The 19,553-nt window shown below is 40.0% G+C and overlaps 1 long non-coding RNA gene across 1 annotated transcript in view; it reads left to right on the plus strand.

Annotated features, from left to right (window-relative positions):
* Nucleotides 1–4,054: 4,054 nt before the first annotated feature.
* LOC307156114 overlaps nt 4,055–19,553 on the plus strand; it is a 37,947-nt gene continuing 22,448 nt past the window's right edge. Inside the window, exons 1-2 of the long non-coding RNA XR_013820657.1 lie at nt 4,055–4,209; nt 13,162–13,249. This is a non-coding gene — a long non-coding RNA (uncharacterized lncRNA). The remainder of the gene's footprint in view (nt 4,210–13,161; nt 13,250–19,553) is intronic.

A 19,553-nucleotide genomic window follows, 5' to 3' on the forward strand; every position in this document is an offset into this window, starting at 1 on the left:
AACGTAATATTATGACAGTTAGACGATTCCAATCAATGGGGGTTAGACAAGGAAATTCAGTAATTAGATTAGGAAAGAATGGATATTGGGCTGAAGGTGATACACCAATGATTTCTACCACAGACTGTTGTGTTGAGGAACATGAGTGGGTAATTTGCTCATGCTCTACAATGTTCAGTTTATCTCTTAATGGATCTGCAGTTTGGGAAGTAGTTCCTTTAGATCAAGCCACAGGTGCATGGCAGGTGTCAGAAGCACAGTGGTGCATATTACATGATGGAATAAGTGAAAATATGATATACGGAGGGAAGTTATGCCCAATTCCTCCTGATCCATTTTGCGTTGAGATTCTCTATCCTCTTTATTTGGGTGGAATTCATGTTCCACATGTGCAATTGTTGCAGTTAGAGGCACAGTGGTGGAATAATGATTTGGTGGAGGAGAGGAATTATGAACTCTTTGAAATGGTTAAGAGAGTTAAAGGAAGTGTTAAGGCAGCCCAAGAGGAGGGAATTCAAGCAATGGGTCATGTCATCGTAGCAAATGGAATAGCCAAATTGATGTCTGAGACAAAATTAACTAAAATTCCAGGAAATCTGTCATGGTCAGAATGGATAGTTTTGACTATGGTAGTAGTCTTGGTGATTCTGTTAGCAATAAATCTCATCATATGTGTCACTAGGAAGAAAAGTACCAAATCTGTTAAATTGGTTATTACTAACCAAATGGATAGAACCGGGAACGGGAAATTCGGTGTGAAATAGAAGATTTTACACATTCTATACTACATACAAAACACAACCTCACAAACAATGAACACCCGTTTACTGATTTTCTACCCCAAGGATAGGATCCTTTAACATCAACGTTTATTTTAGTTTGTTGTTTTGGCCAGGAACTTGAGGAGTTAAGTAATTAACGAGTCAAGGCACTGGTAGAAGACTTATTACTTTTTCTTTCCTTAGATGATTGGGGTTCATTTTTAAATGCTTACACATAGATGTTAAATGACACATAGTATGCGGGGACATAACATGGGTTGGGGTTCTTTGTTCTTTACTTTTTGTTTTGTTTTCATTTCTGTTTCTAGTCTTCTATTCTTTATATCTATTTCTTGGTCTGCTTTTCCTCCTCACTATCACTTCTATAGGTTGGCCACCTGGGAATGATGGTGGAACTGACGGCCGTAGTTCCAGTGGAGGGACTGAAGACTCAAATTTCATCATTTAATGTTTTTTAGTATTATTATTACTTTTTATTAATATTTATAATCATTAGTATTATGCATCTTTTTTATTACTTTTTTATATACATTCATAATCATTTGTACTCAATGTATTTTGTGAAGATGTGGGAGGAAGAGAGACTTTGGGGGACTTTGTGTGCTGAGTTGGAGACTGAAATGTATATGTAGTGTATACATTCCTATGTTAATGGAAACCATATGTTCTTTGGCTGAATGTATGTGTTCCTATGGTGATGTAGTTTTTTTCCTGGTCACTGTATAAAAACCAAATTCTTTGTCCAAAAATCAGGAAGAGATGGAAATGTAGGAAAGATGACTGAGAAGCTGAATTAGACCTTCGCTTGGTCCATTGTCTCTTCCTCCTATGTTTTATATGTCTTATAAATAAATAAGAGATCTCTTGGCAAAATCACTGGTGTCTGTTTCCATGAAACTAAACAACAGGGGAAAGCCAGATTTTTAAATCAACAGGCCCTGGAAAAGGGCACTCCAACATGATGAGATAACATTCATTCCAATAATTAAAGGGTTAGTGGAAAATTCATCCTTCACAATAACACCTCTTTCCTGAAGTCGGATGCCTGCCACTTCAAAGTCCAATACTGCATACCCAACGTAGGAAATGTCCAGACCATTTGCGGTTTTCAGAGTCAACAGGGACATCAACCAATTTATAGCTAGGAAAATACTCTTCTAGCATACTCTGCCGCATTAAGGCTACATGTGACCACATATCTAACAGGCCTATACAGGGAACATTCTGGAACATTCTGGATCAAAACATCTACCATAGGGCAGACAGCAAGAAAGGAGTGCACGGTCCCTTGGTTATCAATAGGGGTAATTAGTACTAAATACTGTATAACTGAATAGTTGAGTGAACCATTAGTTACACAATATAACAATTTAAACTGAATCACTATATACAGTACAGCGGATATACTTAATCAAATGATCATTAAAACATATTATAAAAAATAAATATCAATATAGTATGCAAAGATCATATATGTACAATATTCAACAATTACATATGTGCGTTTCTACATATACATATACTTAAATCTTGAAACCCATGGCGATTGCTCAAAACATCGCTCTTTATGCTATAAACACAATTATAAAGCTAGAAAAATCACATTACTTAATTCAGTGTGCTGGAGCCTCTAACCATTTAGATTTTATTATATTAATACCAGGCCTGACGTCATTTTCATAAACACAACACAGTCTCTATTAAACATCTTAACTCTACTCAGGAAATGTATATCACCCTCTTAAAACAGTGTACACACGCTATCAACATATTGTTTCATATTTTTATGTCCATGGTGATTGATTTCACCCACCTGTTTGGCAAAACAATGAGACAGACACAGTTGTGCTGTTATCAGTAACGAGCAGGTAACGAGTCGCTCTTGCAATGGCGGCTTCTTCTCCGCCAGGGGGCCAATGTTTCATAAAAAACTGAAGTTTCCCTGGGCGCCGCCATTGATTAGCAGACCCTCACCTGCTGTTAGCATTCCATTGACTCCCATTCATTTTGGCGTCACTTTGACAGCGAATAACTTTACATCTGAGGCGTTTAAAGACTCCATTTGTCCATTATTTATTTCTAAAGAAACAAGAAAATGTATAAAAGGCTCCATTACCTTGTATCTTACGTTATGGCCCAGTAGAAGCAGTTTTTGTAAAAATAGGCTAACGATTGCATCATAACCACGTGACTCCCTGTCGCAAAGTAAATTACCGTATGGACAGGAGGAGAAGCTCGCGGGCAATCGGGGGATGTGGAGACAAAATAATTAATCAGAATACTTAGCAAAAATTGCTCCTGCTCCTAGCTCATGGACACCTCCTACTCACACTTTCTGTCTCTGCAAGTTTCGAAAGGGAATGATTCAGATTTCTCTTGGCACAGCTACTAGAAGACAGACAGGTTGCTCACGTCACATCAACGTCGTCAAGCTCAGTTTGAGTCTGCGCAAGTACGCTCGGCCTAGTGCTGCTAATTGACTTCACTTTTCTCTGTTGAAGTCTATGGGGTCGCTGTGTCCATTTTTTTTACTGTCTATGTTCTCCGCAACTCCTAGTTACCCACATAAGTTCCGATCAGCACATTGTCTCCCCCTACTGTCCACTGAGGGTATTACGCATCACAAATCCATCATAATAACAGTAATTGAAACAATATCATAAACCCAATAAAATAAATCAAATACACGAAGGAAAAAAATAATTATTCCTGTGACTATACATAGCCTACAGGGTGTCACAATATGTGAAAAAAAAAAAAAAACGTATACAGCCAAATCTTTGCAAGCACAGACTGTATTTAGCTTAGTTCAATCAGTCTTCTTTTTATTATATAATTAGCATCAAATTAAAGATTAAAGATTATTAAACGAAAAGATTCAAAAATGATTGCACAACCACCAAATAGGTGGCGATATGCACCAAGAATGTAAATCAGCATTTAACAAAAGAAGAAGAAAGAAGCTTTGGTCTGGCGCGCTTTTTCGTAGCGTCCGTTTCCACGGTGACTCGTCCATTCGTCGCTCTGTTGGGCTACCAGTTGGATGGAAAAACTCCCGAACGCGTTTTTGGAACCAGCATACATCGAGTAAGCAAGGTTTGGGTTAATAAACCGAGAGTCCAGTGTATGTTTGACGGTAAGATAACCTTGCTTTCTGGAATACACCCCTGTATTGCAAACTACTTCATGTTGCGGAGGTTGATGTTTTTGGCGTATGCCTGATGCCTACCAACGCAACGTCATTGTCATAGAAACCAATGCAGATATTCCGGAAAACGAAAGAGCGGCACGGACACACAAATCCATGGATCTGAACAGTTGCGATACACAATGTGCACGCCAATAATTTTAGATCAGATTCCAATCGGATACACGAATAATCGGATTTGTCCCTCTGATTGTACGAAGCACAATGGAATTTAATGAGGTAAGATTGTTTCGACAATAACGTTAGTTGTCTGTTGCTCAACAACTGGGCTGTAACATTGCATCAAAGCGTTGGTTTGAAAGACCGTGCTCTGACCTAGGCCTTAAAGGGTAACTAAACCCTAAAACAATTTTTTTTAGTTAATTATTTTGTAAGACTGTATCTTAGTGCTGTTCATTGATTCGAGTAAAATTTTGGACAGTTCTCAGCCCGATCTCATGAAAATGCGTCTCTAATGCACGCATTGTGTTTATCGTGCAATTTATACGCGAAAATGAGTTTTTACGTGCATATGATACGCACTTTATTGCGAGCAATACACAGCTAGGCACCCCACACGACTAATCCTACCCATGCGTACCATATCAGAGCCCGTCTACGGAGAGCCTTGGCACTTCCTATTAGCCCCATTGTATCGATCTTGGTTGCAGTTCCATTAGAATTCCACTGGGGGCGATCGCGGGCGAGTGCAGACTGAATGGGAGTCTATGGGGCTAGACGGCTAAATGTGTCTCTTTCACCCGATTGCCGTTGAGAAATCTCAGATTTTATTGTAGGTTTTGCAAGTTCAACATGGGTTATAGGTCGAAAGTAGAATGAACGAGTACTTCTGTCCTTTCAGTTTCTTACAGGTTGAGTTGTTGTTGCCCATAACACGCTAGCATTCTGCTAATGACGTCAGCATTCTGACGTCATTGACATTTTAAAAGACTTTTTAAACCAAATAAGTGACTCTAAAAAATCTAACACCCAGCAATGTTTAATTTCTTTGCATCTCCTTTCGAATACAACATTCAAATTACTAGACAAAAAATTATATCCTGAGAAAAGTGGATTTTGAGGGTTTTTCGCCATAGACCTCCATTCATTCTGCACTCGCCTGCGAGCGCCCCCGCATGGACAGAGACGTGTTACTGCAGCCAGTCCAGAAACCGGAAGTAAGCAGAGAGTGCCAATTCTCTTCCTGACCATATGCACGTACCCTACACCATAGATATCATATAAAGGCTAGATGTCTTAAGGCGGAGTCACTTCCGGCATCACCGGCGGCCATCTTAGGACAGGACTCTGTGAATTAAGGTGAGTGAGCAGCACGCACACAAATCCTCTTATCTCGCTGAAATCTGGACAGATTTACAAACGGTTTGGTTTCTTACAAACGTTATTAACGTGGCTATAATTCTGAATGCTTAAACATTTTGAACATAATTATTCATATGTATGCAGTATAATAGCTACATCTCTGACGTTTATAACAAACCAAACCGTTTGAAAATCGGTAGAAAATTGAGCAAGTTATGGTTATTTAAAAGTACATGCACCATGTTATGAGTGAGCGAGCATCCTGTCGTAAGATGGCCGCCGTGTGCGGATGTCGAGCTCCATTGGCCAGCAGCGCGGACGAGCCATCTAGCCTTTATATGATATCTATGCCCTACACCACTCACGGTTGCGACAATGTGTAAAAAGTGCTGCCCTCTTCAGGTTGAACGGTGGTTACTGCAGTTGAATTTTCCCAGTTGGATGTTGTGGTACTGAGGTAATCAGGTACGAGCTCACCACGCCCTTGGCATAGGCTCAGCCCCTGGTATAAAAACATCTTGTTTCGTCAAAACCACTGTAGTGAGTCAGTAGTTGGAATTGCGAGTATTGAAAACGATCAGGATAGCGTAAATTTAGCATCTAGTTAGCATAGCATTTATATAGCTTCTCCAAACAGCTCGCGCTGAAAAGCGACGCAGTGCCAAACGCTGCTGCTGCTCCTCCTGCATGGACTCCATCACTGCGGCGGCGTCTTGATGTGAGTGAGCATATATTTTTAGTCACAATTTATGTTCCTTCCTATTAGGATAAAGTTAATCCTCTGGTGTCGCCGGCGCGTTTTGCTGGATTTTTTCACATAGCAGCAAAATAGACTTACAATACTCCGTCATTTATGGTCATACAGACTTAAGAAATATGAAAAAATAAACTGTTAAATGTCTATTTTTTCTGGAGCACGTCTCTAAACTTAAACAAAACAGGTGCACGGCTATGTTTATGCATTTGGCCCCAGGGCTAATAGCTGTGGGTTAAGACATTCTGCAAAAAGATTCTCTTATGAGAAAATTTGGGTAACCAGAGTACATCTCAGATAGATATTGACACTCTGCATTATTAGACTCTCTTATTAACCCTCTGATGGTCTTCGTTTAGCAGTCACACTGGGGGCCTTCCCGGTGTTGTGCCGAATTTCGACTCCCTGCCAAATTATTACCCCCCTCGTTGAAGTCAGTACCTGATTGCCTAATCCTAACCCCACCCCTAATCCTAACCCCTCCCCCACAACTAATCTAAACCTACCAATACTAGGGGGGTAATAATTAGGCGGGGGTAGAAATTCGGCACTACACCGGTCATAAATGACCGGACACCTAAAAATGAAACTTCCTCCATCCCAGTAAAAACCAATGCAATTTATTTTTGTTCTATAATATTTATTCTTTTTAATTTAGAATTTTGAGACAATTTGATTGAACTTATTAATATTTATGCAATATTTATAGTCCATTTTTTGCCATTGAAAATAATGATTTAAAAAAAAAAAAAAAAAAAAAAATTCTATGCAGTATTTTCGGGTAAAATAGAGACTAGGCTTTCAGAAAAAAAATAAAATAAAAAAAAATTCATCAATTTATTAATCATAAAATTAAATAAAACATGATATTGCATGGGTTTACCACTAGATGCCTGTATAGCTCTAAATGGAGATGTTTGTGAATTCTAGTTGTTTTTGGACCAAATTACTTAATTTTAAGATGTGGATTGAATGTATTTTTTTAGAAATTCTCAAATAATACTTTTTGCCAAGGTTTATAACATTTTATTAATTATTATTTTAATAATTTTAATAATTATTATATTAATTATATATACATATATTAATTATAATTATTAATTATGTTATGTTTTTCACTCTTGATGTTTTAGAGCTTCACCCCTTCATTGCTGGGCATTTTTTTTCTGCATCGTGGCTGATTTGTAGAGAATTTTTGTGTTTTTGTCAATTTCCCATTCATTTCCTATGGGGGTAATTTTGACCGAAGACCAAAATCATAACTAATTTTTTTACGACCACTTAGCATGCTCGGATCATGAACTCAATTTTTTTGTGTGTTCACATACCTAATGCCAGAAAAGACACCAAGTTTCGTAACATTCTGATGAAGCTGTGATTTTTAAAAATTCAAAACAGATTTTTGTAATCTGAATTTATTGGTGTGTATGTGTATAAACGTATGTTTGTATGTGTGTGTGTGTGGGTGGGTGTGAATTTTTTGCACTCTTGATGTTGTAGAGTGTCACCCCTTTACTGCGGTGTACTTTTTTTTAGAATCGTGTCCGATTTGTAGATTGTACAGACAAAAATTCAGAGAATTTTTGTGTTTTTGTAAATTTCCCATTCATTTCCTATGGGTCGGTCATTTTTGACCGAAGACCACGAAAGGGACTATTTTTTCTACGGCCACTTAGCATGCTCGGATCATGACCTCAATTTTTTTTTGTATTCACATACCTAATCCCAGAAAAGTCACCAAGTATCATAACCTTCCGATGAAGCTGTGATTTTTAAAAATTCAAAACAGAAAATTATTCGGTCAGAAGTGACGAAGACCATCAGAGGGTTAAACGTGTTCCGCAGCATGTTTGAGCTTCCGCAGGTGCCGGTGATCATGTCGGGTGTGCCTGTCTCGGTGTCCGTGCCGGTGCCGGTGTCTATGTCGGGGTGTCCGTGTCTGTGCTGGTGTCCGTGTTGGTGTGCGTGCCGGTGTGTCCGTGTAGGTGTCCGTGTCCATGCCGGTGTCCGTGCCGGTGCCTGTGTCCGTGTTGATGTCTGTGCCTGTGTCCGTGTCCATGCCGGTGTGTCCATCTCGGCGTGCCTGTCACGGTGTTGTTCATGTCCATGTCCGTGTCGGTGTACGTGTCTGTGTCCCTGTGTCCGTGTCTATGTCGGTGTGCCAGTGCCTATGTCTGTGTCCGTGTCCGTGCCGGTGTACATCCAGAGTACATCTCAGTAGGGGTGGGGGAAAAATTGGATTCTTAGATGCATCACGATGCGGACGATTCTGAATCGATTCACAAATATCAAAAATCGATTTTCTAAATGTTTTTTTTCTTCTAATAACATAATATTGACGGAACGTAAAAGGAACTCTGAAGCGCAAAAGTGCAGTGCCCGGACAGTCTGTGGCATGCACATATCAGAGACGCATGATGGCTAAGCGTGAAATCCAACCGGTGTGGTGAAGTGATGAGTCCCAGCTTAGGACCCCAGTAGTAGGCCTGATCTAAAGCTGTTCTCGCAATTCTTAATGTAATCAAACCCCTTAATTCATGTAATCTTTTTATTTTATATAGTTAAAATGAAAGAAATAGCATTTTTAGGGATGTTTTGCGACATTGTTAATTGTTATGAAGCAATATAGTCTAGTAGCCAGCCCATAGAGCCCCATTGTGAACCCGGAAATGTTGAGTACACCAAAGTTTTATTGCAGAAATGTGAAGTATGGGTCCCCAGCATACAGAAACTGCCGGATGCTAATTTACATAGGTTGAGCAATTTGCATAATTTGCATAATTAGCATTATTAGCTTAATCGTCCATTTTGACCACATAATTTGCACTGTATGGGCAATTTCTACAATGTGTGAGTGGTTTTAGAGGATTTAGAGGATGCTGATTTCATTTCTGGCACTTTCAGACTTCAAAATGGTAATTCTATAACAAATTTGGATAAATTTAGACATTTTTTATTAATTTCGGCCAAAATTTTTGGTTATTTTCATGGTAAACACAATAATCTCACATTTCAGAATCACAAGAGCTCTTGCTCTTTGATGTGAATGTTGCTAACCTAAATTTGTTTACATTTCTTGAGGTCCAGTTATGTTTTTATGCAAATAAGCTGTTGCAGCGAGCTGGTGTAGTTGTAATAAGTATGTTGTAAAGCAAGGGAGCATAGTCTAGTTTTAAAGTTGAAATTCACCTTGCAAATATTTTTTTCTTATATCACCTTAATATTCGTAAAAGTCAGTCAAGGGAAATAATGTTGACATTTTAATGTTGATATTACTTATGTTTTCACATTAAGATAAAAGGTGGAGTTATAGTGACAGTATTGTTCAATACATTGTAAATTTCTAGTCAGATCCATTTTGTGGGTGAATCTGGTGTTCTAAAATTAGTTACCATTATTTAAAAATTTCAGATTCTTCTTTTTTTTAAAGACTTCTTGTGGTTTGATAAGGAAAGGATTAAAAACATTCGATATTCAGTGTTATTGCTGCTTTCTCAAGTTGTTGTGGAGGATTATTTAACCATTCAACTCTAGGGTTAAGTACTTTCAAAACAAAGAGAGATGGTTTGATCAGGTCGAAATGTCGGGAAAGAAGTGTCTGTTTGCTCCATGCAGTGGAAAAGTTGGCAACTTTAAAATATCTGGGTCCAAAGGAATCGCTACTATGCTAATTAAGAGCTCGGAGACACAGCCATACATGAGACTTTGTCAAACATTATTGCTTCTGATGGTGCTTCATCAGCTTCTGTGCTATGTCACAAATCTTGCTACAGCTCATATACTACTAGCTCTAGAAACGTGAGCAAACGCAAGTCAGACTCATGTCAGAGTCAGCCAGGAAAGCGAATCATTCGTTCGCAACTCTCTGCCTTTGAGTATTCAAAACAGTGCTTGTTCTGTGGTCTTATTTGTGAAGAAAAAGACTCTAAAAATCCTAACAGGTGGAATCCAATTAAAAAATGTCAGACTTTAGATAGGCCAGGCCTTCCACCCTTGAAAGATGTGATTTTGTCTAAATGTGATGAACGGCTAGCCTAGAAATCTAGATGCACCCTAGCGGCAGCAAAATTTATTTTGCAGCCAGTGCAGTCTAGCAACTCTCCGTTGACTTTCGAGCTGGAAAAACCAAACTCTAGTCAGGCCAATCAAATCATGTATAGAGTCGGTGGGCGGGCTTAACAATGACGGCAGAGTTGTGATGGTTCTGCGTGAATTCCCTGCTACTTGGAAAACAAAGAATGGCGGCTGCTGCTGGCGAACAGCGGTCTTTCCAATCGGCTTTGGCCGCGACTCTGGAGGACTTGGAGTTAAGCTTTTCTTTGAGAAAAGAACAAAGTACGACACTTAAGTCATTCTTAAAAAAGGAAGATGTGTTTGTAGTTTTGCCGACCAGATACGGCAAAAGTTTAATCTATCAACTAGCTCCACTGGTGGGCAAACACTCTGGTTGTAGCACTATCCTATTGCGTGAAGAGGGAATTTGAAAGACAACCATTTATCTCGCCCCTCGGATTGAGCCGTGCCAATGGTGAGTTGCCAGACCTAACATCTTGATGTAGGTCTGGCTTTCCAGGCTAATGAACGGCAGGATGATTGGGCAGAAGTTGTGAAGCTACGGGTGAATGGCATCATGGACCTACCTGCAGCTGATGCTCAGTATCACTCCAAGTGTTACAATGCTTTCAGAAAGGTACCTATTGACTCTAATGCAACTGCTAGTAAACCAATTGACAGCTGCCTAGCTTCGGTCATAGACTACATGAGTGCAAACAAGTCAGTGACTTGGACTGTCTCCAAATTACATGATGTTTTTGTAGCTAATTCTGGGAGTTTGTGCCGGAAACAAATGCTAGCACACCTGTGTGATTATTATGGTGATGCCGTTATTGTACTGAGAGTTGAAGGATGTCAGACGATTGTTGGCTTTAGGCCGTACATTGCTAAATAACTCAAATTAGTAGGACAAACTGGCCTCTTCAATGATGACGATGATGATGTCGACAAGTTTGTCAGAAAAGTGCGGTGAGAGGTCCAGAATATTCCATTGCCTCGTGAATACGACCGTGGCAGCTTTAGGCATGAATGGGTCATTCAATATACAAGTCCAACTCTCCTAAGACTTGTCTCCAGTCTTGTGTCCAGGGTAGAAACGGTGACCAAACCAGCACTCAATGCATCAGCACATCCGTAAAATCTGGAATCACACAACTTTGGGGCTAGCTGTAAAACTTCATCATAAGGTAGTTCAGAACTGTTTCGGGACCTAAATGAGCATGGTCTTGTTGTAACATATGATGAGGTCCTCCGGGTTCCGGAAGTCAGCGGCCAAATACGCCTCAGATGATGCAGATACACTGAAATAAATGATTCGTTGAATTTAATCAATTTTTTTATCGTAAGTGGTTGCATTCAATTTATTTGACCTACATTTAAACAAATGTGTTAAGTTGAACTAAAATTGATTAAGTTCAATGAATAATTTTTTTCAGTGTAAGTACCTGTGGGTATGGACTGAAGAGGTGCATTGGCCCTATTCACAGTTGGGGTGATAACTTTGATCTTGTAGTCTTCACACCCAATGGTTGCCACACAAGACATGCCATGGCCACTCAGTTTGTGCAAAATCCTGCAGGGATCCTGTTCCCTGGAGTGGCGACTCCAGACAGTGGGATTACGTCACTAAAAGTTCCCCGTCTGACAAAGCTCCAAGCTGAGAAATTCTGTCCGGTAGCTAACAGCAGTCTTGCCATTTAACATTATACAGGCCCTAAGAAGCTGACTCCACCCGCTCTGAAAGAAGTGCCAAGAACAGCTACTGTCCAAGAGAGCATCCGAGAGAGGGCTTCTAGAGCACAGAGGAGGGATGATGCTTCCATTCTACTCCTCTTCCCCTGGACTGGTCAGCCTACAATGTTGTGCACAGTGATGAAGGTGTGTCTAAAATGAAGAATATAAGTGTCTTTGGACCATTGCTCGACTCACCAGGACAGACGAGGATAGTGAAGATGATGAGGCTGCCTTTTGTTAATTAGTTGTGAGGCATAGCAGTTTGCCTGAAGGTGGTAGCCAGTGTGTGCTTTGTGTGGTGCAGAGGTGAGGCCCTCTTGGTTAGCTTTTGGTGTGGCGGGCTGACCCGGGTTGGCCAGACTCAGTTTTAACTCTTGCATCTGGCGGAGTTTTAACTGGGTCCCCGTTGGATCTTGCGACTTGCGGACCAACCTGGACAGCCCTTCTGCCATTCGGGAGTTGCCCTAGCGACTTGCGTGGCCTGTCTTGAATGGCATGTATACAGTGAATATTTGTACATAGTTTGTTGATCACACATGGTGATGGGCTTAGGTGATGTCATCTCATTGGGTGTCTTAAAGAGCTACCCCATTAATATGTATCGTACAGTTGCAGGATCCAAGTTATGTCAAATACCCGCATTGCTTTTCCCTCCAGAAATGCATAACATTCAGCCTAACAAAGATTCATCGTTTATCCAAAAAGCAATTTTGAATCTTCAAAAGTGTCAGGAGGGGATTCAGCCTCACCACACCCTAAACAATGCATCAATATTCACAAGAGCACTCAAGATTCTGAAATGTAAGTTATTTTGTATACCATAAAAATAACCTAAAATTATAACTGAAAGTAATCAGAATTTGCCTAAATAAATCAAAATATGTAATAAAATTAGCTCTTTGAAATCTGAAAATGCCAAAAATGAAATCAGCATCTTCTAAAACCTCTAAAACCACTCACATATTGTAGAAATTGGCCATACAGTGTAAAATATCTGCTAAAAATGGACGATTAAGCTAATAATGCTAATTATGCAAATTGCTCAACATATGCGAATTAGCATCCGGCAGTTTCTGTATGCTGGGGACCCATACTTCACATTTCTGCAAAAAAACTTTGGTGTACTCAACATTTCCGGGTTCACCTAGTTGGCTACTAGACTAATAAGGCATAATTGTCATAAAACAGAACGACACAAACAGGTAAAGTATACGATGGTTTATTTAAAGCACTCAGGAACAGACACGGCAGGTGAATAGATTAACTGAACAACGATTTAGATAATGGATGAAGATGTTTGAATTGACTGAGTCTCTTATCTGGTATAGGTTTGGTGATGTCGAGCTGGGAAGAAGAAGGACGACAGGCAGAAGACTGAAGGATCAGAGTTGCTGACGGATGTCTCATGGACACCAGGTGAGTAAACACGATGAAGGTAAGTCTGAATAACAGGCTGGAGAGTTCACGAAGGAGAGTCAGGTAGTCGAGGTAATAGCGACGAGACCAGACAGTGAACTGAGGGAACTGTGGTGTCTTTATGGTGCTGGTGATGAGAGTGCAGATTGCAGACAGGTGGCGATGACAATTGAAGGTGATCAGTTCTCAGGAGACATGGAATGAGTGGGCAGAGTGTGGAGCTCTGGTGCTGTCGATGGTGTTTCCGTGACAGTAATATAATTTTTTTTATTACAAGCATGTCATATGTCATAATTAATTCTTAAACAGAATTATGCTTGTATCATATTTCTTATGATCATGATTGGAGAACGAAATTGCAAATGTAGGCTACTGCTTGTGAACTTGTGATTTAGCCTAAATCTCAATCTAAAAATATTGAATCGTCCAGATGCTGTGGAAATTGCCCTTTATATTGACAAACAGTGTGCAAAAATATCGTAGATTGTGAAAAAAAAAAACCGTTAGGCCTATCTCTACCGGTAATCATTTCGGATAGCTGTATGCTATGCTACTTTGTAAGCTAACTAAAAAAACACTAAGACCGAGAAATGTTTAACTTCGCAATCTATAGCTTCGGTTATTATATAAACCATATAAGTTAAAAGACATTAATGGTCATTATAACATGGTTCAAACATGTCTGATTTGTAACCAGGCACTAAAGCAATTACCCATAAAACGTGCTTTGAACCAATCAGATTGCTTGGGTCCTAAGCAGGGACTCAACACTTCACCACACCGACACCCTCTTCGTTGAAAGCTAACGAATGGAAAATTGGCATAATTTCATTGTGGCCTATTTTGTATATTCTGTATGAGAGCTGCTTTCTGTATTGTTTAATTTTCACATCAATATACTGTAGACAGATCTGTTATACGTACGTTATACGTAGGTTTACTGTACTGCACTCCCACAGTCACAGTGTGTATCAGTGCAATGCCAGTCACAAAAAGTTACATTTTGACTGTGCTCTCTGCAGATGTTCATGTAGGCCTACTTTTTTTGTATACGCTGTTTTTGATTGTGGTATACAGCAAAGAAATTGAAGTCATACGTCTTAGAATATTATTTATTTGTGTATAAGAGCAGCTTTGTATGTTACTAATTATTCAGAATAGGCTATGCGTGCGTCCACAAGCATTATTTTTGTATGAGAGCTGCTGGTACTTAATTCTACATTTTTGTATGAAAGCTGTTTGTGATTTTGCTACAGCAAATTGTTAATTTATTTATTTTGTCTGAAGGATTATATTGCTCATTGCACATAACAGGAGGATTTTGGTTAGAAGTATTATTTTATGTTAGAGATTCAGAATATGCTGAAGTTTGTATTTACTTCAAGTATGCTGCTAATACAGTCACACATTTCTTTTCCTGTTGGTTCTTTGCCATGTTGAGACATATGCTGGCAAATGTAACCTTACAGTTGATTTGCCAAATCACTTCCATTTGTTTTATTAATAAAATATATTGGAAGTAAATTCTTTATGGGTCATTATAAATACTTTGCTTTAAAAGTACGAATTAGTCACACACAAAAAAAAAAAAACATGCATAGATAATCGTTTTAGCATTGCATTGCAGCCCTCTGAATCGTGAATCGTAATTGAATCAATTGTAAGTGAGGTGCCTAGAGATTCCCACCCCTACATCTCAGATAGATATTGGCACCCTGCATTATTAGACTTTCTTTTTTAACATGTTCCGCAGCACGTTTGAGCTTCCGCAGGAACCAATGAGGTTTGTTCTCCCACGTCAAGAAAGTACGGTTGAGCCTCTGATTTAGTTTTCTGGTCAGTATTTATACAGTTGTGGTCAGAATTAAATGGCACCCCTGGTAAATATGATCAAAAATGGCTGTAAAAAAGAAATCTGCATTGTTTATCCTTTTGATCTTTCATTAAAAAAAGTTGCAAAGATTTGATCTTTCATTAAAAAAAATTGCAAAGATCTAACCTTTCATTGAAGTAAAAGAATTGAAAGTTGGGGGAAATCACATTATGAAATAAATGTTTTTCTCCAAAACATGTTGGCTACAATTATTGGCACCCTTTTTTAAAATACTTTTTGCAATCTCCTTTTGCCAAGATAACAGCTCCGTGTCGGTGTCCGTGCCCATGTCTGTGCCAATGTGTCCCTGCCGTTGTCCATTCCGGTGTCCGTGTCGGTGTCTATGCCCATGTCTGTGCTGGTATGTCCGTTGCAGTGTGTCCATGTCTGTGTCCGTGTCGTTGTGTCCGTGACCGTATCCGTGCCCGTGTCCGTGCCCATGTCCGTACTGGTGTGTCCCTGCCGGTGTCCATGTCGGTGTGTCTGCCGGTATCCATTCCGGTGTCCGTGCCGGTGTGTCCATGTCTGTGCCCATGTCTGTGCTGGTGTGTCCATGTCCGTACCGGTGTCCGTGTCGTTGTGTCCGTGACCGTATCCGTGCCGGTGTCCGTGTCCGTGTCCATGTCCGTGCCGGTGTGTCCGTGTCCGTGTCCATATCCGTGCCGTTGTGTCCATGTCCGTGCCGGTGTCCATGTCCGTGCCGGTGTCCATGTCTGTGCCAGTGTGTCCGTGCTGCTGTCCATGTCTGTGCCGACTGTGCCAATGTCCATGCCGGTGTACAACCAGAGTACATCTCAGATAGATAACACCCTGCATTTTTAAACTCTCTTATTTATTAACATGTTTGTTCTCCCGCATCAAGAAAGTACGGTTGAGCTTCTGAGCTTCTGAGCTTGAGTCTCTTCAGAAAATCTGGACTAAACTGCTCAATTCATATGGATTAGTTTTACAATCTCTTTTTGAACTTTTTGAAGCTTCAAAATGATAGTTGTGTAGACTTTCAATGGAGGAACAGAAATCTCTGATTTCATTAAAAATACCTTCATGTGTGTGTAATACCTTACGGGTTTGGATCTAGGCCTAAATAAGAGAGTGAGTAAAGGATGACAGATATTTCATTTTTGTAGGGCTGTACTCAACCAAAGAAAATCTTGGTCGACTGAAGTCCTGAAGTTTTCGACTAAAAATCGACTAAAATCGACTAAAAATGACGTAAGAAAAAAAACGTTAAATTAATTAGCTGCGCACTGTGCGCAGTACTTGGTAGCCTTGTTGTCCGCCTAAATGAATTATAAATAAACATAAAAAACTAGTAGGCTATTTGCAGTATTAAATCGTTTTTGACGTAATTAATTTGCACTGAAATGAGTCTGACACACGAGTCTATCGGCTGTCGGCTCTGACAGCGTTGCATCACGTGCACCTGCGCAATATCATAGCCTATGATTTCCGAAAATAGTACTATGTTGTCAACTAGTGATATCATGACAAGAACTTTTGAGGAATATGTAACATAATTTAGACTTGCTGTTTCTGTCATATGTATTATAATAACTGACAGACACTATAATTTCAGCCGCTCTGTGCAGCTGAACCTATTTTTTACAGTCTATGGGCTGAACATAGGAGCTCAGCTTCGCGGCTGAGACACGAATAGACTATTAACTTAAAGCTTTTACTCTTAAACACAAAATGCACGTCCACTTTAATAAAAAAATAATATTTATTAAACAAACCAGATCAAGTAATATTCAGCAAACCTTCTAGTAGCCTACTTTCTTCAATCTGTCCGTCTTCTCTGGTGAGTTGGGCTAATCCAAAAGAAGTGAAAACAAGGGGGGTGTTCTGAAGACAGACTGTTACCTGTGAAACAGGGGTGCTCTGAAAACACCCCTATTAGCAATTAGTGCTTTCCACCTGATGAAATGAACGCGGCAAAACTGATGAAATGAACGTGGCAAAAAATCGACCAATCAGAATTTTGGTCGAGCCAGAACGTATCGACCAAATAATCGACTAATCGACTGGGAGAATACAGCCCTACATTTTTGGGTGACCTAATCCTTAATTCGACTTCTGCTTTCATGTTCTGATTGGCACAGAGGACCGTAGGGTAAGATGTCAGTGGGTGTGGCCGCATTAATCTAGCACATCTTTTATATTTTTTTGTAAACTGAAACTTTAATGTCTTGTGTACTTTATAATCTTATTGGTTGATCGTCTTGATTGTTCACTGTTTCTTGTTAGTTTTTAGTCTTAGTGTATAAATAGCCTAGCTCTCATGTTTCCATTGTATCTTGTCTAGTTTTGTTTGTGTAACCGCTGTTGGTGAGTCTCATGTAACCTAGTCAAATTCACATTTTTTGTCTGTGTGTCTGTGTCGGTGTTCCTGTGTCAGTGTTCCTGTGTCGGTGTCGGTGTTCCTGTGTCGGTGTGCCTGTGTCGGTGTCAGTGTGCCTGCGTCAGTGTCCATGTCCGTACCGGTGTCCATGTCCGTGTCAGTGTCCGTGTTGGTGCTGGTGTCCACTGTCCGTGCTGGTGTCCGTGTCCGTGTCCGTGCCGATGCTGTTGTGACCGTACCGGTGTCCGTGTTGGCGTTCCGTTCTGGTGTGTCTGTGTCAGTGCATCCATGCCGGTGTCCGTGCCTGTGCCTGTGCTGGTGCCCATTCTGGTGCCCATGCCGGAGCCGGATTTTTGTGCCGGTAGGGGTTTGCGATATCACGATTTTTGATCGTGGATGATTAAAATGTCTCCACGATTTGCTTGAAGAAGAAATATCGTAGTATCTTGCTACAGCGTATTCTATCAGTTGCAGTTCTGGCGCCTCCGTCCCAACATACTGCACAATGCGAAGTACATTCACAACACATGTTAACACAGAGATTGAGTTACACTCACGGGATTAGGGATGGAACGATTACCGGTTTCACGATAAACCACGATAAAATGTCCTCATGGTTAGTATTATCGTTTAAAATTGAATTATCACGATGTTCGATTATCACGATTTTGAAAACTCGCGGTAAATCCTGTGCAGGCAGCATTAGTCTGACGCAGCAACTTTTTTTTTTTTGTACGAGAAGGAATGGCGGAAAGCAGTGACAGCGCTCGCAAGATTCATCCCTTATAATCCTCCCCGCTGCGGCTGCAGCTTCTCACTATTCTCTGTTATTTTTAAGCCCCACTAAAGATATAAAAAAGATTGAAAAGCACCATAAAGTTTTCGTGCACTATAATCCAAGACTTCTGAAGTCATTCGATAACTTAATGTGAGGTAACTACAAATCAAAATTTAAGTCGTTAAAGTTAATGGAAATTGATCTCTCCTCACTGTCCTAAGTCATTCTCCATTCAGCATTCAAACAGCGCGTCGCGTTCGGTGCCACTCTGTATTTGAGCCTTTCATATTAGGCATGTAATACTTTTGCGCAATGAAAGATTAATATTGTTAATGGTCTTTCTTGTTCTGTCCTATCTATCAAATGTTGTTACATTTACATTTAGTCATTTAGCAGACGCTTTTGTCCGAAGCGACTTACAAATTAGGACTAGATTAAGTGAGTCATCGTGAAGAGGTAAAAACAATGCAAGAAGTACTCAAAATACAAAGTTCAGGTATTGCTCAGAGTAGCATAAAACAGATATATGATATATGTTTATGTCATATATATTTTTATATATGAGGTTAAGTGCTCATGGAAGAGATGAGTTTTCAGTTGTCTTTTGAATGTTGTCAGGGATTCTGCATTCCGGATGAGGGTGGGGAGAGCATTCCACCAGCATGGAACCGTGAATGAGAATGTTCTGGAGAGTGATTTTGTGGCTCTCTGTGATGGAACCACGAGCCGTCGCTCTTTGACCGATCGTAGGCATCTGTTAGGGACGTAGACTCGTTGGAGTGAGTGAAAGTAGGAGGGAGTTGATCCTGTGGTAGATCTGTAAGGAAGCGTCAATGCCTTGAACTTGATGCGAGCAGCGAGTGGTAGCCAGTGCAGAGAGATGAACAGAGGAGTGACGTGGGACCTTTTGGGCTCGTTGAAGACAAGACGAGCTGCAGCATTCTGAATCATTTGTAGAGGTTAAACGAGAGAGCACGTCCGCTGTGATTTAAAAGATGTGCGATGTTATAATACGTTGTTATTGACGACGGTCATATAATTTAATGTGTTATGCTTAAAAAAAAGTGCATAGAGCTGCTAATTTTATTTGTTGTTTGTTGATTTTCAAATATAAAACTTGTTGAAAACCATGATATGGTTAAGTGTACCCATTAAGCCAATGTACCCTTTAAGCCCACTTTCAACTCTGAAGTCAAATTAAAAAAAGAGAAAATAATATTTTATGCTGCTCATTATTTTAGCCAATCCAGTGATTTGTTACTTCGCTGGCATTTTTTATTGCATACCATTTTGGCAATGTTGCCCCACCATG

Source organism: Squalius cephalus, assembly GCF_949319135.1.
Source record: "Squalius cephalus genome assembly, chromosome: 3".
Lineage (NCBI taxonomy): Eukaryota > Metazoa > Chordata > Actinopteri > Cypriniformes > Leuciscidae > Squalius > Squalius cephalus.